This window comes from Leptonotus elevatus, chromosome 21 (genome assembly GCF_054856555.1).
Source record: "Leptonotus elevatus isolate MCC_2025b chromosome 21, RoL_Lele_1.0, whole genome shotgun sequence".
NCBI classification, from domain to species: domain Eukaryota; kingdom Metazoa; phylum Chordata; class Actinopteri; order Syngnathiformes; family Syngnathidae; genus Leptonotus; species Leptonotus elevatus.
In genome coordinates, this window is record NC_141259.1 from 5,975,472 (window position 1) to 5,990,758 (window position 15,287).

A 15,287-nucleotide genomic window follows, 5' to 3' on the forward strand; every position below is an offset into this window, starting at 1 on the left:
GAGTGGGAGTCCAGGAAGTTGTGTTATTTTACAGAAACCCCCCTCTTGCCCTTTGAGTCTTTATCCCCCAGTTATTATTTTTTTCCAAAACGTCATCACTTGTCTGTCCTTTCCACCCACGGGGTGAGTTCATCGTTAATCCATTGATCAAAATTGTTACTGTTCACAATGCTACCCAGGGGGATTATTGTGTTGTGAATAGACACATTTGCAAAAATGGATGACCATATACAGTATGTCGTTGCTGTCCTGTGAAAAAACACTTATGTCCATTTTTGTCTTTTAATTTAATTTTATTTTAATTTTTACATTTTTGGGGATGAAACTGAATTATGACAAAAACTTAGAAAATAAATAAAAATGGACATAAGTGTGTTATATTATACAAACTATAAAATGCTTATTTCACATTTGTTATTTTAATTCTTATCAGATTTAAATTACATGTTTAAAACTGTATTCTAAAAAATATTTTATATTATTAATTGTGCACTTTTGGACTAAAATTCCAAGTATGTTATACATCTTTCATACTGATAGTATGATTTTTCTGGTCCAAACCAGCATCTAGTTTTAGCAGGAGTTTTTCTGCAAGAACATTCAATTTTTTTAAGGATGATAATAATAATAATAATAATAATAATAATAAAGGTCCTTCCCCTGAATTGAGTGCAAAGAAATGTCAGTGAAGACCTTGGCTCTCAATTCCTGGGAGACGGACTATTACACCAAAATAGATTGCACAGTTCAGAGGTCCAAGTAGGGACCCCTGCGGGATGCCCAGAGGTACTTTTACATGTTTTCAATTGATTAGATTTACAAACAGTAAGCAATATGGCAAGTGCTTTAAAGTTATTTTAATGCCAATGCTCTGTTCTCATTTTTATATACTAATGTGACGGGCAATTCTGTTCACAACTTCAAGACCAGTACAAAGACCTACATATGTCTGAAACAACATGGTCATTTTTAACTTTTGCTTGTATCAGTGCTATGACACATTCTAAATCCCAATTTAGAGTGCTCAAATAAATCGTTTTCCTAAAAATACTGGACAGAAAATACGAGTGGTATTTTTAATTTTAAGCATTAATCTGAATAAAAAAATTACACCAAGTAACCGAAAAATATTTTCAACAATGTAATTGAGCTTTTTTTTGGGTCGTGCAAATCATTTCAAAGTCAGCGCTGGATGTGGCGTGGCACAGTCACCCCACTACTTTCACTCTTACAGTTCTCTCAATAGGACAGGCAGCACTTAAGAGTTAAAAATAGTATCCCATCTGAAAAACCACATCAGTGTCACTGCTGCCTCACTGAGCTGTCAAATCAAGAGGTGAGGTCAAACATTTATATCTTGGCCCTCCCAGCTTGAGGGTCGCAAGACGTGGACCAATCTGAATTTTGTGAGCCTATGCTAAGGACATCCATAGCTACCAAAATTTAACCTGCATGGGAGTTTTAGAGGATGTTGTAACCCAGCAACGATAAGCGCCAGAGAGAAGGAAATGAGGTCACAAGCACATCTGGTGCCTTCGGGCAAACTGCCTTAAACATGGTGGACGTCTAGAAAAAATTACTTCCTCCTCGAATAAAATTAGTTGGTGATGCATATGTCCATTTTACTCTCCTGTTGCTTAATCTTTTTTCTCTCTTTATTTTTTTAATCCACTTAATTTGTCATGTCATGACCTGCCCCTATAGTTCACATTTATATCACTCATCACACACCACAGTTACTAATTTACTAATTTAAAGACCCGTCACCAGACCCCAGGCTTAAGGGGGGCACATGAAATGCATGGGTGGGCCCAATTATTATGAATACCCTACAGACAGCATTAACTTGCCCTATATATTTGGATAAATTCACATAGCACTACCGTGCATCCATCCATTGAATGGCTCTCGCTGACATTATCATAGACAACATTTACAGTACATACACATACAGTAGAGGGCAACGCCGTCGTGAGTACGTTGATGCTGCAGCCATATTAGATGAGGCAAAGTGAAGCTATTCGTAAATATGCCTCATTCAGTTTCTCCTTGGAGATGTATCATCAAGCCACAACTCATTGGAAGGAACCATTACCCTTGATTATATTATCCAATTCTAACTTAATCGTAGTCATTATTTGCCGATTTAATGGCGAATACAATTGCCACATCCAATATGACGGATCCGCTGACATATCGCTTCGAACGGGCCACCCGTTTGAACGGTGTCTGCCGCAGAATTAAAAAGAAAAAAGGAAAGCAAAATCCTACCTTATTTTAGATGCCCAAACGATATGTGGTTTCCTTTTTCAAGTGGCTCTTTAGTTGCCGACACGAATGTAGTTTGTAGTATGTCCCTCCTCACTTGTCTTGTGCGCCAGCGTCCTCGGAAACAAAACCACAAAATGTACATGACTCTTGCATTCCAACATTGACATATTCTAACATTACCCACCATTAGCCTACCTAACATTACTTTCAGTAAGGCTGTGATGACTGTTGCAGATAAGACTGGCCATCAATCAAACAAAATCACACCACTATTTCTTTATATTGTGACGTCTTGCAACAATGCCGCCAGCACACGTTGTTTGGGAATGTCACCCTTTTTATATGTCTTGAACAAACGGTTACTGTTGGCCGTAGCCGACGCCGGAAACAAGAATAATTTACGAGCAGAGAGCAGTATAGCAGCAATGAACACAAGCAGCCAACAGTAACGTCAAATACCTCCTACACCGTCTGCGAGACCTGTGTTGCGTTTAATGACACTCGGACATAGGAGTGCAAAGCAGAATGAATTAAAAAATATTATGATAAAAAAGCAGAACCATTTTAGAGATTCATGCCTCAAGTAGGAGGGCACAATCATCTTGGTTGGCGGGCACAGACCCCCTATGGCTCACCCATGGTGACGGATGTGCTAATTTACTAATACAAATACACGCTAATACTGTTTAATGAAATCCTTGTAATAGCACCAAAAGGAGGTACAAAAATCAATTTAGATTGTTATTTTGGCTTAATTACAGTAAGTATGGGTAGTAAGTATGGGTCCATTTTAATTTGCCAATTATTATTGCCAATAGTGCATAAGGACTGCTTTGGTCTAAATAGAGATCCTCAGCTCATTCCAACATATTTCCTGGCACCAAATAATGGCACAATAGCAATATTCATATTCAAAGACAATTATTTTTCTCTTAAGATTAGTGTCAGCTGATTGTGTTGGTCTCATCTTGTTTCTGTTCACTTTCCAGCCTTATTCTCCCCCTCTGTTGACTCAGCTCGTCTTCGATTGGACCTCAGCTCTTTATTGGATCCTATTATATTATGCACTATGCAGATATGTATTCATTGCCAAATATGTTGGCAAATGTTTGTGTGACAGCCCCCCCCCCCCCCCAACTTGGAAACACTGAAAGCATTTTTAGTCATGCAGATCCCCACGCTGAATAGCTGCTCAGCTTTTCAGTCAAGTGGAACTAAAATGTCAGAAATTTCCACACATTGTGTCCTGCATGACAATCCAACACGTTTCCTGCATTATGTCAGTCACGCTTGAGTAGTGCTACCACCTTGTTAGCATTATTAACTGCATTGGTCTGACCCCGTGGGAGACAAAAGGAAGGTAGATTATTGCATCACACTCAAAATACTACCACAAAGTTGTTCTACGAAATGGGAGAATGTCGATAAGTTTGTTATAGAAATGAAAGAGACGCTTCAGAACTTGATTGGTGATGTCTGTTGTCAAATATCTTCACTTGGAAAGAGATCCCAAAATAACACATAATCACATGCTAATGACTATATCGCAGGTTACCCTGTGCTCGTGTCATGCGTATTTGAGCTGATTAAAAACTCAAAATTTGTGTGACTTTGCAGTTTGCAGGTCAAAATTTGGATTTTGCGCCTCAATAAAACACATTGAATATCATAGCAAAATTGAGAATCACATATTTTGAAGTTTTTCCGAACTGCGCAGACTTTTCCACTTGCGCCACAACCAGCTAGCTAGAACAATCTTCACTGGCTACTAGTGTAGCTGTACACATTGCAAACTCGCTCCTGAGTTAGTAATCATCACCTCCTTGACAGCAAATAAACTATACATCTGGCGAGTATCAGATGGGATGATGAGGAAAGGCAGAGAACTCATGCTAATTGCTACGCTAACCTAGCACTGACACGGCTAGTGTGTTTAACACCGAACTTAAGTTCTTGGAGTGATTGAGTCAAGCTTAAAAACATATTATTAAGTGGTTAATATGATATAATTTAAAACAAATATGATCATCATCACAATTCTACTACCTTTTACTTTTTTTTGTTTTTTTTTTTTTCAAAAAGAGCTCAGTATTGTTCATTCGGTAATGTCATCATCATTGCTCTTTTTTTTGTTTTGTTTTTGTATTTTTTTGTATGTGGGTGAGTATGTGTATGTGCGTGCGTGCGTGCGTGCGTGCGAGTGTGTGTGTATTCGTTAGCTCACCAAAAACCTATTAGAAAAAATCCCATACCGTTCACCTAAACCGAACACCGCCGTCAGGAGACCCGAGGGGACTAAAGAAAACAAAGGAAAGTGCAATCCAGCACCGGCCAGACACCACCCACCGGGCCACCAACCAGAATTCCTCACCAACTCCAGAAACATATAAATTCCAACAAATCCCCAAAAAATCAGGGAGACCTCAAGAGACCAAAGGAGAGACTGAGGAAAGGAAGGAAGGACAAACGAAGCAGAGTGAGATCCACAGACACCAGCCTCCACCGATTCAATGACCTGAGGAGAAAGCAGATTGTGTCAGAGTTTCGATAGATGCTGGTGTGGTGGATCTGGCATGCATGAAAATCTCCACCAAAGAGGGGAGCCGTCGACCCCTGCCAGGACAGAGCAAGCGCAACACCTCAGGGCCCCCCAGGCCACAGCAGCGCCAAAGGACGACCCCCGGGCCTCGTGACCTTTTACTAATAGCATGTACCATCCATAATTCTCCTCTTTTGTGAGGATCACTTATTGACGTTAACTTGTTGGATGTATGAATGGATAGATGCATTCCTGTGGCAATTATACAGTAAGAAAATTATCTGATCACATGGAGCAAACGGTTGTGCTAAATTTCCATTGCATTGCTTGTATAATTGATCAATGCGTAATCAGAAGTTTGATCAAAGCTCCACTTCTTGAGATTAAATCTGTTTAGAAATGTTGATGATATTACATGTTGTTCCTCTCCACATTCACACGATTAAGGCATAGCTATGATCATCTTATTTAAGGGCAGCTTTAAGAAATGAGAGAGAAGCCTCTGTTCTTTGACTTAACCAATTAAATATGTGTGTTTTAATATGCACTGTGATGATGTCCTTTATGTTTTATCTCTCCGACACTAATGAGGAAAACTTGGGGAAGTTGAACAAAAACATATACCATACTCAATCAAGAAATTCCATCAGATCACTGACCTCTAGCAGACCTAATGTACTGTCTCGCTACTGCAAATTAATGTCCTGTCAGGTGAATCCCTTGTGCGTTGTCACTTGGAAGACTGTGTTGTTTAAAGCAAAGCTTGAGCCAGAAAGAAAAAAGTGTTAAAAAAAAAATCTCAATGCCATTGGTAGTTGCTATTCACTGAATTCCATATATGGTCCAAAGTTGCAACTTTGTGAAGAAGGGAAAATCACAATCACATTATCTATTCACCCACATTAAAGTAAGCAGCAAGGGAAAGGGATAACAAACCTACCCACAGACTCCTTTTAGTCCGCTGTGTTGTGGCGGAGGCTATAAAAGCTAATTATTTACCTCGCCTTTTCCTTGTGTCGGTCAACCAACACTTGACCTAACTTGCTCTCTGAAACGAGACCGTTTCGCCTTCACAATTAACATACGGACACAAAGGCAGGAACCTAACTAAGCATACTGCCTTACTCACCATACTGTTGTTTTACAAAACACGGGTGCATTTTGTGGGAAACAGGACGCTGGTTGGAAACAAGTAGTTCAGGTTCTTATTTACTTTAGAAGTTAACATACAGTATATAATGTAGGATGACATTTATTACAGTATAGACTGTAAGTCTACAGGATGCTGTTTATTCAGTGTTGTTTTTCACTTGCAGATCTATACTTTAGCTTTCTTTTCACAAACTACTATTTCAGCTGAAATGATATTTATGTTAATTATGAGTTTGTTTACGTTTATATTTTCAGCTTCCAAATAATAGCATCGTGAAAACCAGGATGTCAAATGGATTTTTGATGACGCCACATTGTTATGGTTTTCCTCAGAGGGTCGTTATGACTGTGAAACCATATAAACATATTGTTCATATTGTATATTCGGTCGAACCCCAGGGGTTCGGTGAGCCAATATCAGGGGTTCGGTGGTAGTCAAGACATACACCCGACTCAAATGATTCCTGATGATACGCCCCGCTTGGTCATCATTAGCTGTAGGTGATAATGCTACATTGCTTGGCCTGTCTGTGCTGCAGGGAATTTGGTGCACTCAGTAGTCGACTTGTGGCTGTTGTGATGGTACGTCGTGTGATTTATTTATTAGTGTAATCCCTTCAAGCTAACTATGTTGAGCAAAAAAAAAGAAGGTGACAAATCTGTGCAATAGGAATATACATGTGGAAGGTATGGCGTTCCACAGGGTTCAATTCTGAGGCCCCTGCTGTTTTCATTGTATCTGCTGCCCCTGATTCTGTCTTAAGAAAACAGGGACGGTTGTTTGAAAGTGCTCTATAAACATAGAGTTGAGTGAAAGGAGTCAGTGTCCGAACTGTTTGGTTTGCAATGCCAAGTTGAGGAATTCTAGTCTAGCATTACTATCTATCTTGCAAAAATAGAGGACCACTACACCTTAAGCTGCATGGAGATGGGGAATATAAGAACACAACGTTTCTGAATTCAAGGTGGAGAGAGCCAGATTTGATGAAAAGGCTACTTTCTATGTTCACTTTGTTCACCAGTAAACCCTACTATGTCTTGAATTTGAATTTATTTTTTTCATATTTTGACATAGACACAAAAAGTTAATGGACAAATCAGAAGCAGTAATATTCATAAATTATATTCACAAATATTCATAAAGTATTCATTCAATTTATTTTAAAATAAATAATTTCTAATAGTTAATTATAATAATTTAATAATTTATTTCAAAATAACAAATGCTTAAAATATAGAAGTTTGACTTCTTTCTGACCCTTTCATCCCTCTTAATAAAAAATAAAAAAAAAAAATATATATATATATATTACAGTATATGCCACCACAATTTGCAATTTTAGTATTTTAGTAATAAACTTGAAATCACTGCTTTTTTTTTTTTTTTTTGTCTTCGAGGGCCATATAAAATGATGCAGCCGGCCAAAACTATGAGTTTGACACCTGAGGTGTGAACGAACATCAGCTGTCAATATGATGCAGTTGGAAATAAACTGTAATCCCAATAACAAACATGTATATATGTTAAATCATATCTCATAATCGGATGTCATTAGATTGTGGTGTATGACTGGCAGTGGCAAATGGCTGAAGTTTAGAGGAGGACTTTGGTATGACTGACTCAGCCACCAAAGTAGGCACACAAAACACGAAAATTGTGCTTGTCGTCTTAAGAAAGCAAAAAAAACAGATCCATTTAATATTAATAGCGGAGAGTGTCAGGCATGCAGTGTAACACACACAAGCATAACTGCTGGGAAAAGTAGTTCGAATCAAACGAACATTTCCTGCTTCTGATTTGAGACTTTTCCCCCACCAATTTAGCTTTCTCCCTCAGGACAAATGTTCTTATGAAAGACATCCATCATTCCCAAGCAGAGATAAATGAACAAACAGTAACGCTGCAGACTTATATATGCAAATTGTTACATTTATGCTGGTCAGCATATTGCTGTATTCCATCATAAAACAGTGAATTAGACATATTTTGTGTTATCTTGAATACAAGTAGGCTTGGCTCCAAGGTTTGACAGAATCCTTTTGAAGTGTCTCATACAAACACAAATCTATTCAAGGAATGAAAGAGAAGTGAGGCGGATAATGAAAATATTTTGTTTCTTCCTTGGATGTTACCGAATAAGTGGACACAAAATTAAACACAGAACCTTCATCTTGTCATGACCTCTCCTCAAATATGGATAAAATGTGTCACTATAGTATAAAATATATTCTGATGTGAAAGGGGCCTTGTCAGATATAGCAACATACAAGGTGTAATTTATTTTAAAGTTATTTACAAGAAAGCGGAATCCTGTATGTGAGGAAACATAATCCTTAAGACATGCCTGCTTCAAGCATTTTGCCTTTTACGTCAGCTTCAATTTGAGTAGGTGTATTCAGAACCATATCTTTTGTCCGAATATAAACCGTTTTTATTGGTGTGCTGCTCTGCAAAAGCTCAAACCTCTTTCCAGTGAAAGATTCACAAACACAAGCCTTTAGTTATTTTAAACACCGTCATGCTTTAATGGCTTCTTTTGGCTGTTTACAGTCACAGTTCCCATGTGCTTTGCACATGGAGTTCACAACCCACTGACCTGTGGATAACAACAACTGGTGCCCTTTTAGAGGGCGCGACCTTTCTTATTCATTTCTGGTCAAATGTGTGTTGATGGGAAAGTACAGTAATGAGACAGTTTATGCTGGCAGAGGCTTCGCTCGCCTGCTCCTGCTGTTAAGGCATTGTGTTGAAGTGTGTAAGTACGTGTGAATGTGTGTGTGTGGGTGTGTCAGGATGTGGAATAATGAGTCAAAGTCTACCTGCTGGCTTCAGATGACCCCTGCTCAACAAGCCAACATGTCCAACTGGATTGTTGTGTGCACTGGACAAAATGGTACACATGCGGCGTACATGTCATTAGGAAGGCAAGTCGAGTAATGCGTGTATACTGTATAATACAAACAAGTAAAAAAAAACTATAATCTAATTTTGTACTCTAATGAAGCCACTTCTGGGAGACGACAACCACAACTCAAGATTTATATCGAACATTTCGAGGGACAGTATAAAGTATATCTCTCAAACCCATTGTGATTACTTTTCTATTCTGTATTATTATTATTATTATTATTGCTGTTGTTGTTGTGATGATAATGATGATGATGATGATAATGATGAGGATGATGATGATGATAATGATGAGGAGGTTTATTGAAGAAATAGATGATTCTTTCTATTGTTACGATGATGATGATGATTATTATTATTTTTATGATGATGATGACTATGATGATGATGAAGAAGCAGATGATTCTTACTATTGTTATGATGATAATGATAATGATAATGATAATGATGATGACGATGATGATGATGAGGATGATAACATGATAATGAGTCTTATTATTGTTGATTATTCATATTGTTATGATGATGATGATGATGAAAATGATAATTATGATAATGATTATTATTGTTATGATGATGAAAATGATAATTATGATAATAATGATTATTATTGTTATGATGATGATTCTTATTATTATTGTTATAATGATGATGATGATATGATGATGATGCTTATTATTATTGTTATGATGAGAAAGAAGATTCTTATTATGATGATGACGATGATGATTACCCACATTGTACCATTTTGTGAGTGTGTTGTTATCTGCAGTTGCATCCAAACAATCTGCTCCCCATTGTGATGAAAGAAATAAACAACAAATGTCAAACAATTAGCAATAAACTGGCACAATACATTTCCACATATGAGTTGTGTTTTTTCTTTCTTATTGAAATCGTATTTGTTCCGAATGAATAACAGTGGCCGCTTCTCTATTAGACACCTCATGACATGTGTGCAATGTCATGAACAATAGAGGCCTCTTTTTTCCACTCGTGAAAAAAAACACAGTAGGTAGCTGAAATGACAAATTTAATAGGCAAGTAGGAAGGGAACAGTTAAATAAAATCAACAATGGAATATTGCATTAAATAAAACAGGCACTGAATCTGGAATGTGAATATGTTGCATTGTGTAGAAATGTCAAGTAAGGAAATAAATTATATGCATTGCCCTTTTCAATGAAATGTTGCAAATAGCAGTCATTTTCTCCTGATAGTTCTTTCACCACTGTTTTATTTATTCTGTCTTCTATCAGAGAAGGACTTAGAGCAAAGGCATGTCTTATTGTACTTCATAGTTCAGGTTATGGTGACCGACTGTGTAATTAAAGAAAGGTCAAAATGTGACATTATAGCAAAGCCAACATCATGGTCATGGTGTACAAAAGCCACTCAGATCATGCGGTTGCATCTTGGCAAGTTTTCATAGGATTCCTTTTTGTCCTCAGTCTTTATTTCCTGAACCATGTCAAAATCCAAACCTGTCCACCCACACTCTTAGTTAAAATCCCTGCCACCTTTCTAAATACAGTAGATTCCCAGTTGTGCCTCGAGTAATGTGACATGAGGAATTGTGACAAGCCAACAATGCTGCAAGCTGGGTCCTGTGTCAGACCTGATTCCCATTCCTTTGCAGTGATGTCCTTTTTACCATAGCTACAAATTTGCTAAACTACTCATATCTAAAACTGGCATCCTATCAGTGAAATGTGTCGATATGCTTCATAATGATGATCAATCTCATAGGTGTTATTATCGTACATTATATCTATTTATTTGATAATGAGATATCATCAGTACTGAGTAAAAGAAGAAAGACTGCACAGAGTACTGTTTGTTTTTACCCTTTAAAGATCAGACAGCTATACAAAATTAAATTTGAAAAAAAAAGTTTAGTAGGATTTCCTGCAAATGTTAATGCAAAAATAGCTGGTACACATGCTGCACTCTTTTTGGTAGTTTATTAAAGGAGACCTATCTGAAAACAGTTCATAGGTGTCTTAAAATATTTCTGACAACATAGACAAAGGTAAAACAAAACAAAAAAAAAACTAGGGTATACTGAACATTCTCAAGTCAAACTTCGATGGAAATCACTGTTTTGGGTGTTGTAAGTTCATGTCTCTTATGCTGACACCTCACGAGCTTTTCTGGAGTTATTGGAGACTTCTGGCGACTCGGATACTCCTCCAGAGAAAGTGTTCACTGCTCAGCGTCCAACCAGCAAATGAATTTTGCTTGCAGAAAGCCACCACTGAGTAATTTAACAATTTCCCTATCCATACAGCAAGTTCCCACTAACTCATTCACTGCCATTGACGGCTATAGACGTCAAATATTCATTTGAACTATTTCTATTAGCTTAACATTTTTTTCCCACTTTTGTTAACAAGAGTATGAAAACCTAGAATTGTTTTATTGTACATTTAGAACAGATATAAAATTTGTGATTGATTGTGAGTTAACTCGTGAAGTCATGCAATTAATTATGATAAAAAAATGTTATCACCTGACACTCCAGATTTGTAATAATCTTTTCTTTTCTTTTTTTAATCACGTCAGACGATTATTTTTTTTTAATTGTAATTAATCGCATGACTTCAATAGTTAACTCACGATTAATCATACATTTTATATCTGTTCTAAATGTACAATAAAAAACTTCTAAGTTTTCATACTCTTGTTAACAAAAGTGGAAAAAATGTTAAACTAATAGAAATAGTTCAAATGAATTTTTGACGTCAATAGCCGTCAATGGCAGTGAATAAGTTAAGATTTGATTGTATTTTTAGGGCATGACATGGGCCCATTTTAACATTTTAACATTGGCTAAAATAATTGGTATTTATTTATTTTAAATTATATAATAATAATAATAAAATAATAATAATAATAATAATTATTATTATTATGTCTTTATTATTTATTAATCTTTATAATATTATTATAATAAATATATTATAATTATTTATTTCTAATTATGTATTTATTATTATTTTAAATTTCAGTTGGGTTTCAAAGTAGGCTTGTATTACCCCGTGATAAAGGGGGGTGGGAGGACTAAATCAATGCTATGTGAAGTACAAATAAATAAATTTGTCTAAGAAAATAAAAGGAAGGAAGGTAAAGAAGAGTCCTTCTTTCCAACTAGTGTTTTGAGAAAAATCTTTAATCAAAGTGATCTATCTGAGGGCCTTCAATGCTCCACCAACCTCAAAAGTGACATGTAATGTATATACAGTATTTGTATCATAACAGCCATTGGTTGCATCAGCCTATCGAAGGCCAATTAACAGAAATGACCTAGAAAAGTGTCATCCGTTGTGGCGCGGGTGGATTTTAATCATGTCTTATGACGAAAAGCAGCCTCTAACCACTTTCAAGCACTTTAATTAATTGTATCAGCCTGACTGCCAAATCTCCCACAGGGACTCATATCTGCTGTTAAAGAAAACTTCACAACAATAACAACCTTGAAGTGCCCCCCCCCCTCCCAAAAATTATCACAAAATTTGCCCTCAAAGATTTATATAAAGGCCTAAAGTATAAGTATAAAGTAAAAGTGCTGCTTATTACTAAAGCCATGATATTAATCTTGCCTATCACTTAATTCAATGCATGAAAATGATATAAGAGGTCATTGCGTATTTGTCACACTGCGCTCAGGTCAATACAGTCACTCATTAGAATATGGTTGCATTTTTGGGGATATTTAGATTAGTTAATTGCCAAGGGATGAAGGCAAACTGCTTTGCATTACGCAAGATTTCAAACTCTTGCATTTGTAATGCTTCATTAATTTAAGCACACACAAAAATATTATGGCATTATTTTATGTACAGTATTACTCTAATAAACACTGAAAATACTATTTATTGCCTGCAAGAGGAGACTTTGTATAGAACACTATAAAGCATGTATGACCAGCTTCATATATACAGTATAATATACTGTATTCTGCATTAATTGCAATTAAAGTTTTGAATGGTGCTTTATTCTAAATTATGTGCAGCTATTTATTGCTTTGCCATTTTTGCTTTCCTAGAAAAACAATGTACATTGCAAAGTTGCTGTAGATGACAGGATTTTTTTAATTATAAATATTTACTTAACTATATATATATATAATTAATTAAATATGAAATATTTTGAATCACATTGATGCATTGCTGAGTTGTTTATAAAAGACACCATTAATTAATTAGCAAAGTACTTGTAATGAAATAATGAATGAATTTCCTGATGGTAAAACGTAAAAGGCAATTACGATTGGAGGTGGATTGAGCGCAAGCAGATTGTTCCTGATGAATGAAGAGCAGAGAGCAAAGACAAAGCAAAGAGGAAGATGTAATTGTATTACAAGAGATGGAAAGAGGCGAGGTTGACTACTTATGAATGCAGAGAATCACCAGATTAAATGAGACATAAAACGGAAAAGTGACAGGACAATATCACAACAAGATGTTTCTGCATTTGTAATGCTTCATAAATTTATTTAATTATTTATTTATTTAATTTATTTATTTAATGTAATTATTTATTTATTTAATTTGTGTTTAACGTCACATTTTATATTCTCCACTAAACTCTTGTAAAAAGCAAAAGTGTCTTTTGAACCCAGTATCCCATCATTTCAACCTTTATAAATTGTTCAATTGAAATAAAAGGTCTCTTTTTGTGCATTTAAATTAAATGTGATCAGAGACACTCATCTAAATAATTCCAAGATATACAACACCCAGCTGTTTGCATTTCGGCGAAAATACATTAGCACTTCCCAGAAATTGCATTTGGGAGTCCTCACCTGTTTTTCCTAAGCCGAAACTGCATAACGGCTGACATATCATATGATTCAGACAGATTAGTGGCTTGCAATAACACAATGTGTGGTGGTCTCCATCCATTAACCTACAATGATATAATCCTTCTTTGCCCTCCATTATTCTATAGTTGCATTGTTGTGAGACAGTTTCGAGATTACAGTATCGTATGTATGATAGATATTCTAATGCCATTTTTTGCACAAAGCGGGCTTGGCTACTTCAGCAGTTTGTGTGCATGCTCGCACTGTGCAATGAGAGCCACGCATGCACGCATGTCAGCATATAAAAAGCCCTAAAGAGCAAAACTGCTGAGCTCCATTAGTGGACATCGCAATAAACAAGTGTGCTCAAAATGATGAATTAAACCATAACATACTTCTAGAGGTGTATTCATAATTGATTCAGAACATTAATTTCTTTCCTGTTTATATGAAGTGAAAGTATTGTTTTATTGTATTTTGAATGCAGCCGTGATTCATGAATATTTATAGATTAAAGTATTTGGTTCTAAAATATGTATATTATCTTTGATATGATCGTACATGACATGGCAGGAAATTACCTGCTCTCGTGTTTTACTGATGAAAATATATTTATAGAATATGGATCTGAAGTCCGTTTTTAATAAGAAATAAGGTCATGGTGTATAAAGGCAATCTTCCACTTATATTGCAGCCCCATATTTTAAAGTTTTAGAAGTTGAAAGACAATCTCAGATAGCAAAATCCACCCGTTTTGATTCATGTCTGGTGGCGGACATTTTGCCATTTGCTGTGGGCTGAAAATGACATCACAGTTGCCCAGGGCTCAGGTAATGACCAATCACGCCTTAGCTTGCAAACGTCGCATGAGGAAACTCAGAAAACAGGTAAGCCGTGATTGGTGTTACCTGAGCATCTGTGATGTCATATTCAGTCGACAGCAAAATGGCAGCCCCCTGTGATAGATCAAAACTGGTGAATTTTGCTGTTTAATTCATATTCCACAAATGCAATATTAATCTGAATGCTATGTTTAAACAATTTTAAAAACAAATAAAAAAATATGCAATTATGTTCCTTTTCCTCCCCATTACATGCACATTAATTCCGTATTCTAAACATGAAACATTAGTCACACAGTAGCTGAGTTCCAGATGCTCAAAAACTTTCTAGTCGCTACTTTTCAGACCACTGGTTCCAGAAGCGGCACACGGACTACTTCTGCTATTTAAGTCTTCAAACTTCCCCAGCTTTGAGCAAGAGTGTTAATCTAGAACAATGAAGGAAGCCATGACTCAGACAGCTAAAAATAATGGATAAGTGTTGAACACAAGAGCGTGTGTGTGCTACTGATATCTGAAAATGTGAAGTCATTTGGTTGAAGTTGGTGGTCCATGCAGAAATACAACAAAAGCTAGGAAGCACCTGCTCTCAAAATACACAACATTCACAAATCACCACATGACACAGCAAAGAGCGAGCTGGCTGGTTATAGACTCACAGAGATAGACAAAAAATGAATGTACTGTATGGAATGCTTGAATTTTTTTAATTCTGTCCTTGGAGGATTCATTGGATTCATAATCCATTTTTGGCATATAGTTTTATTT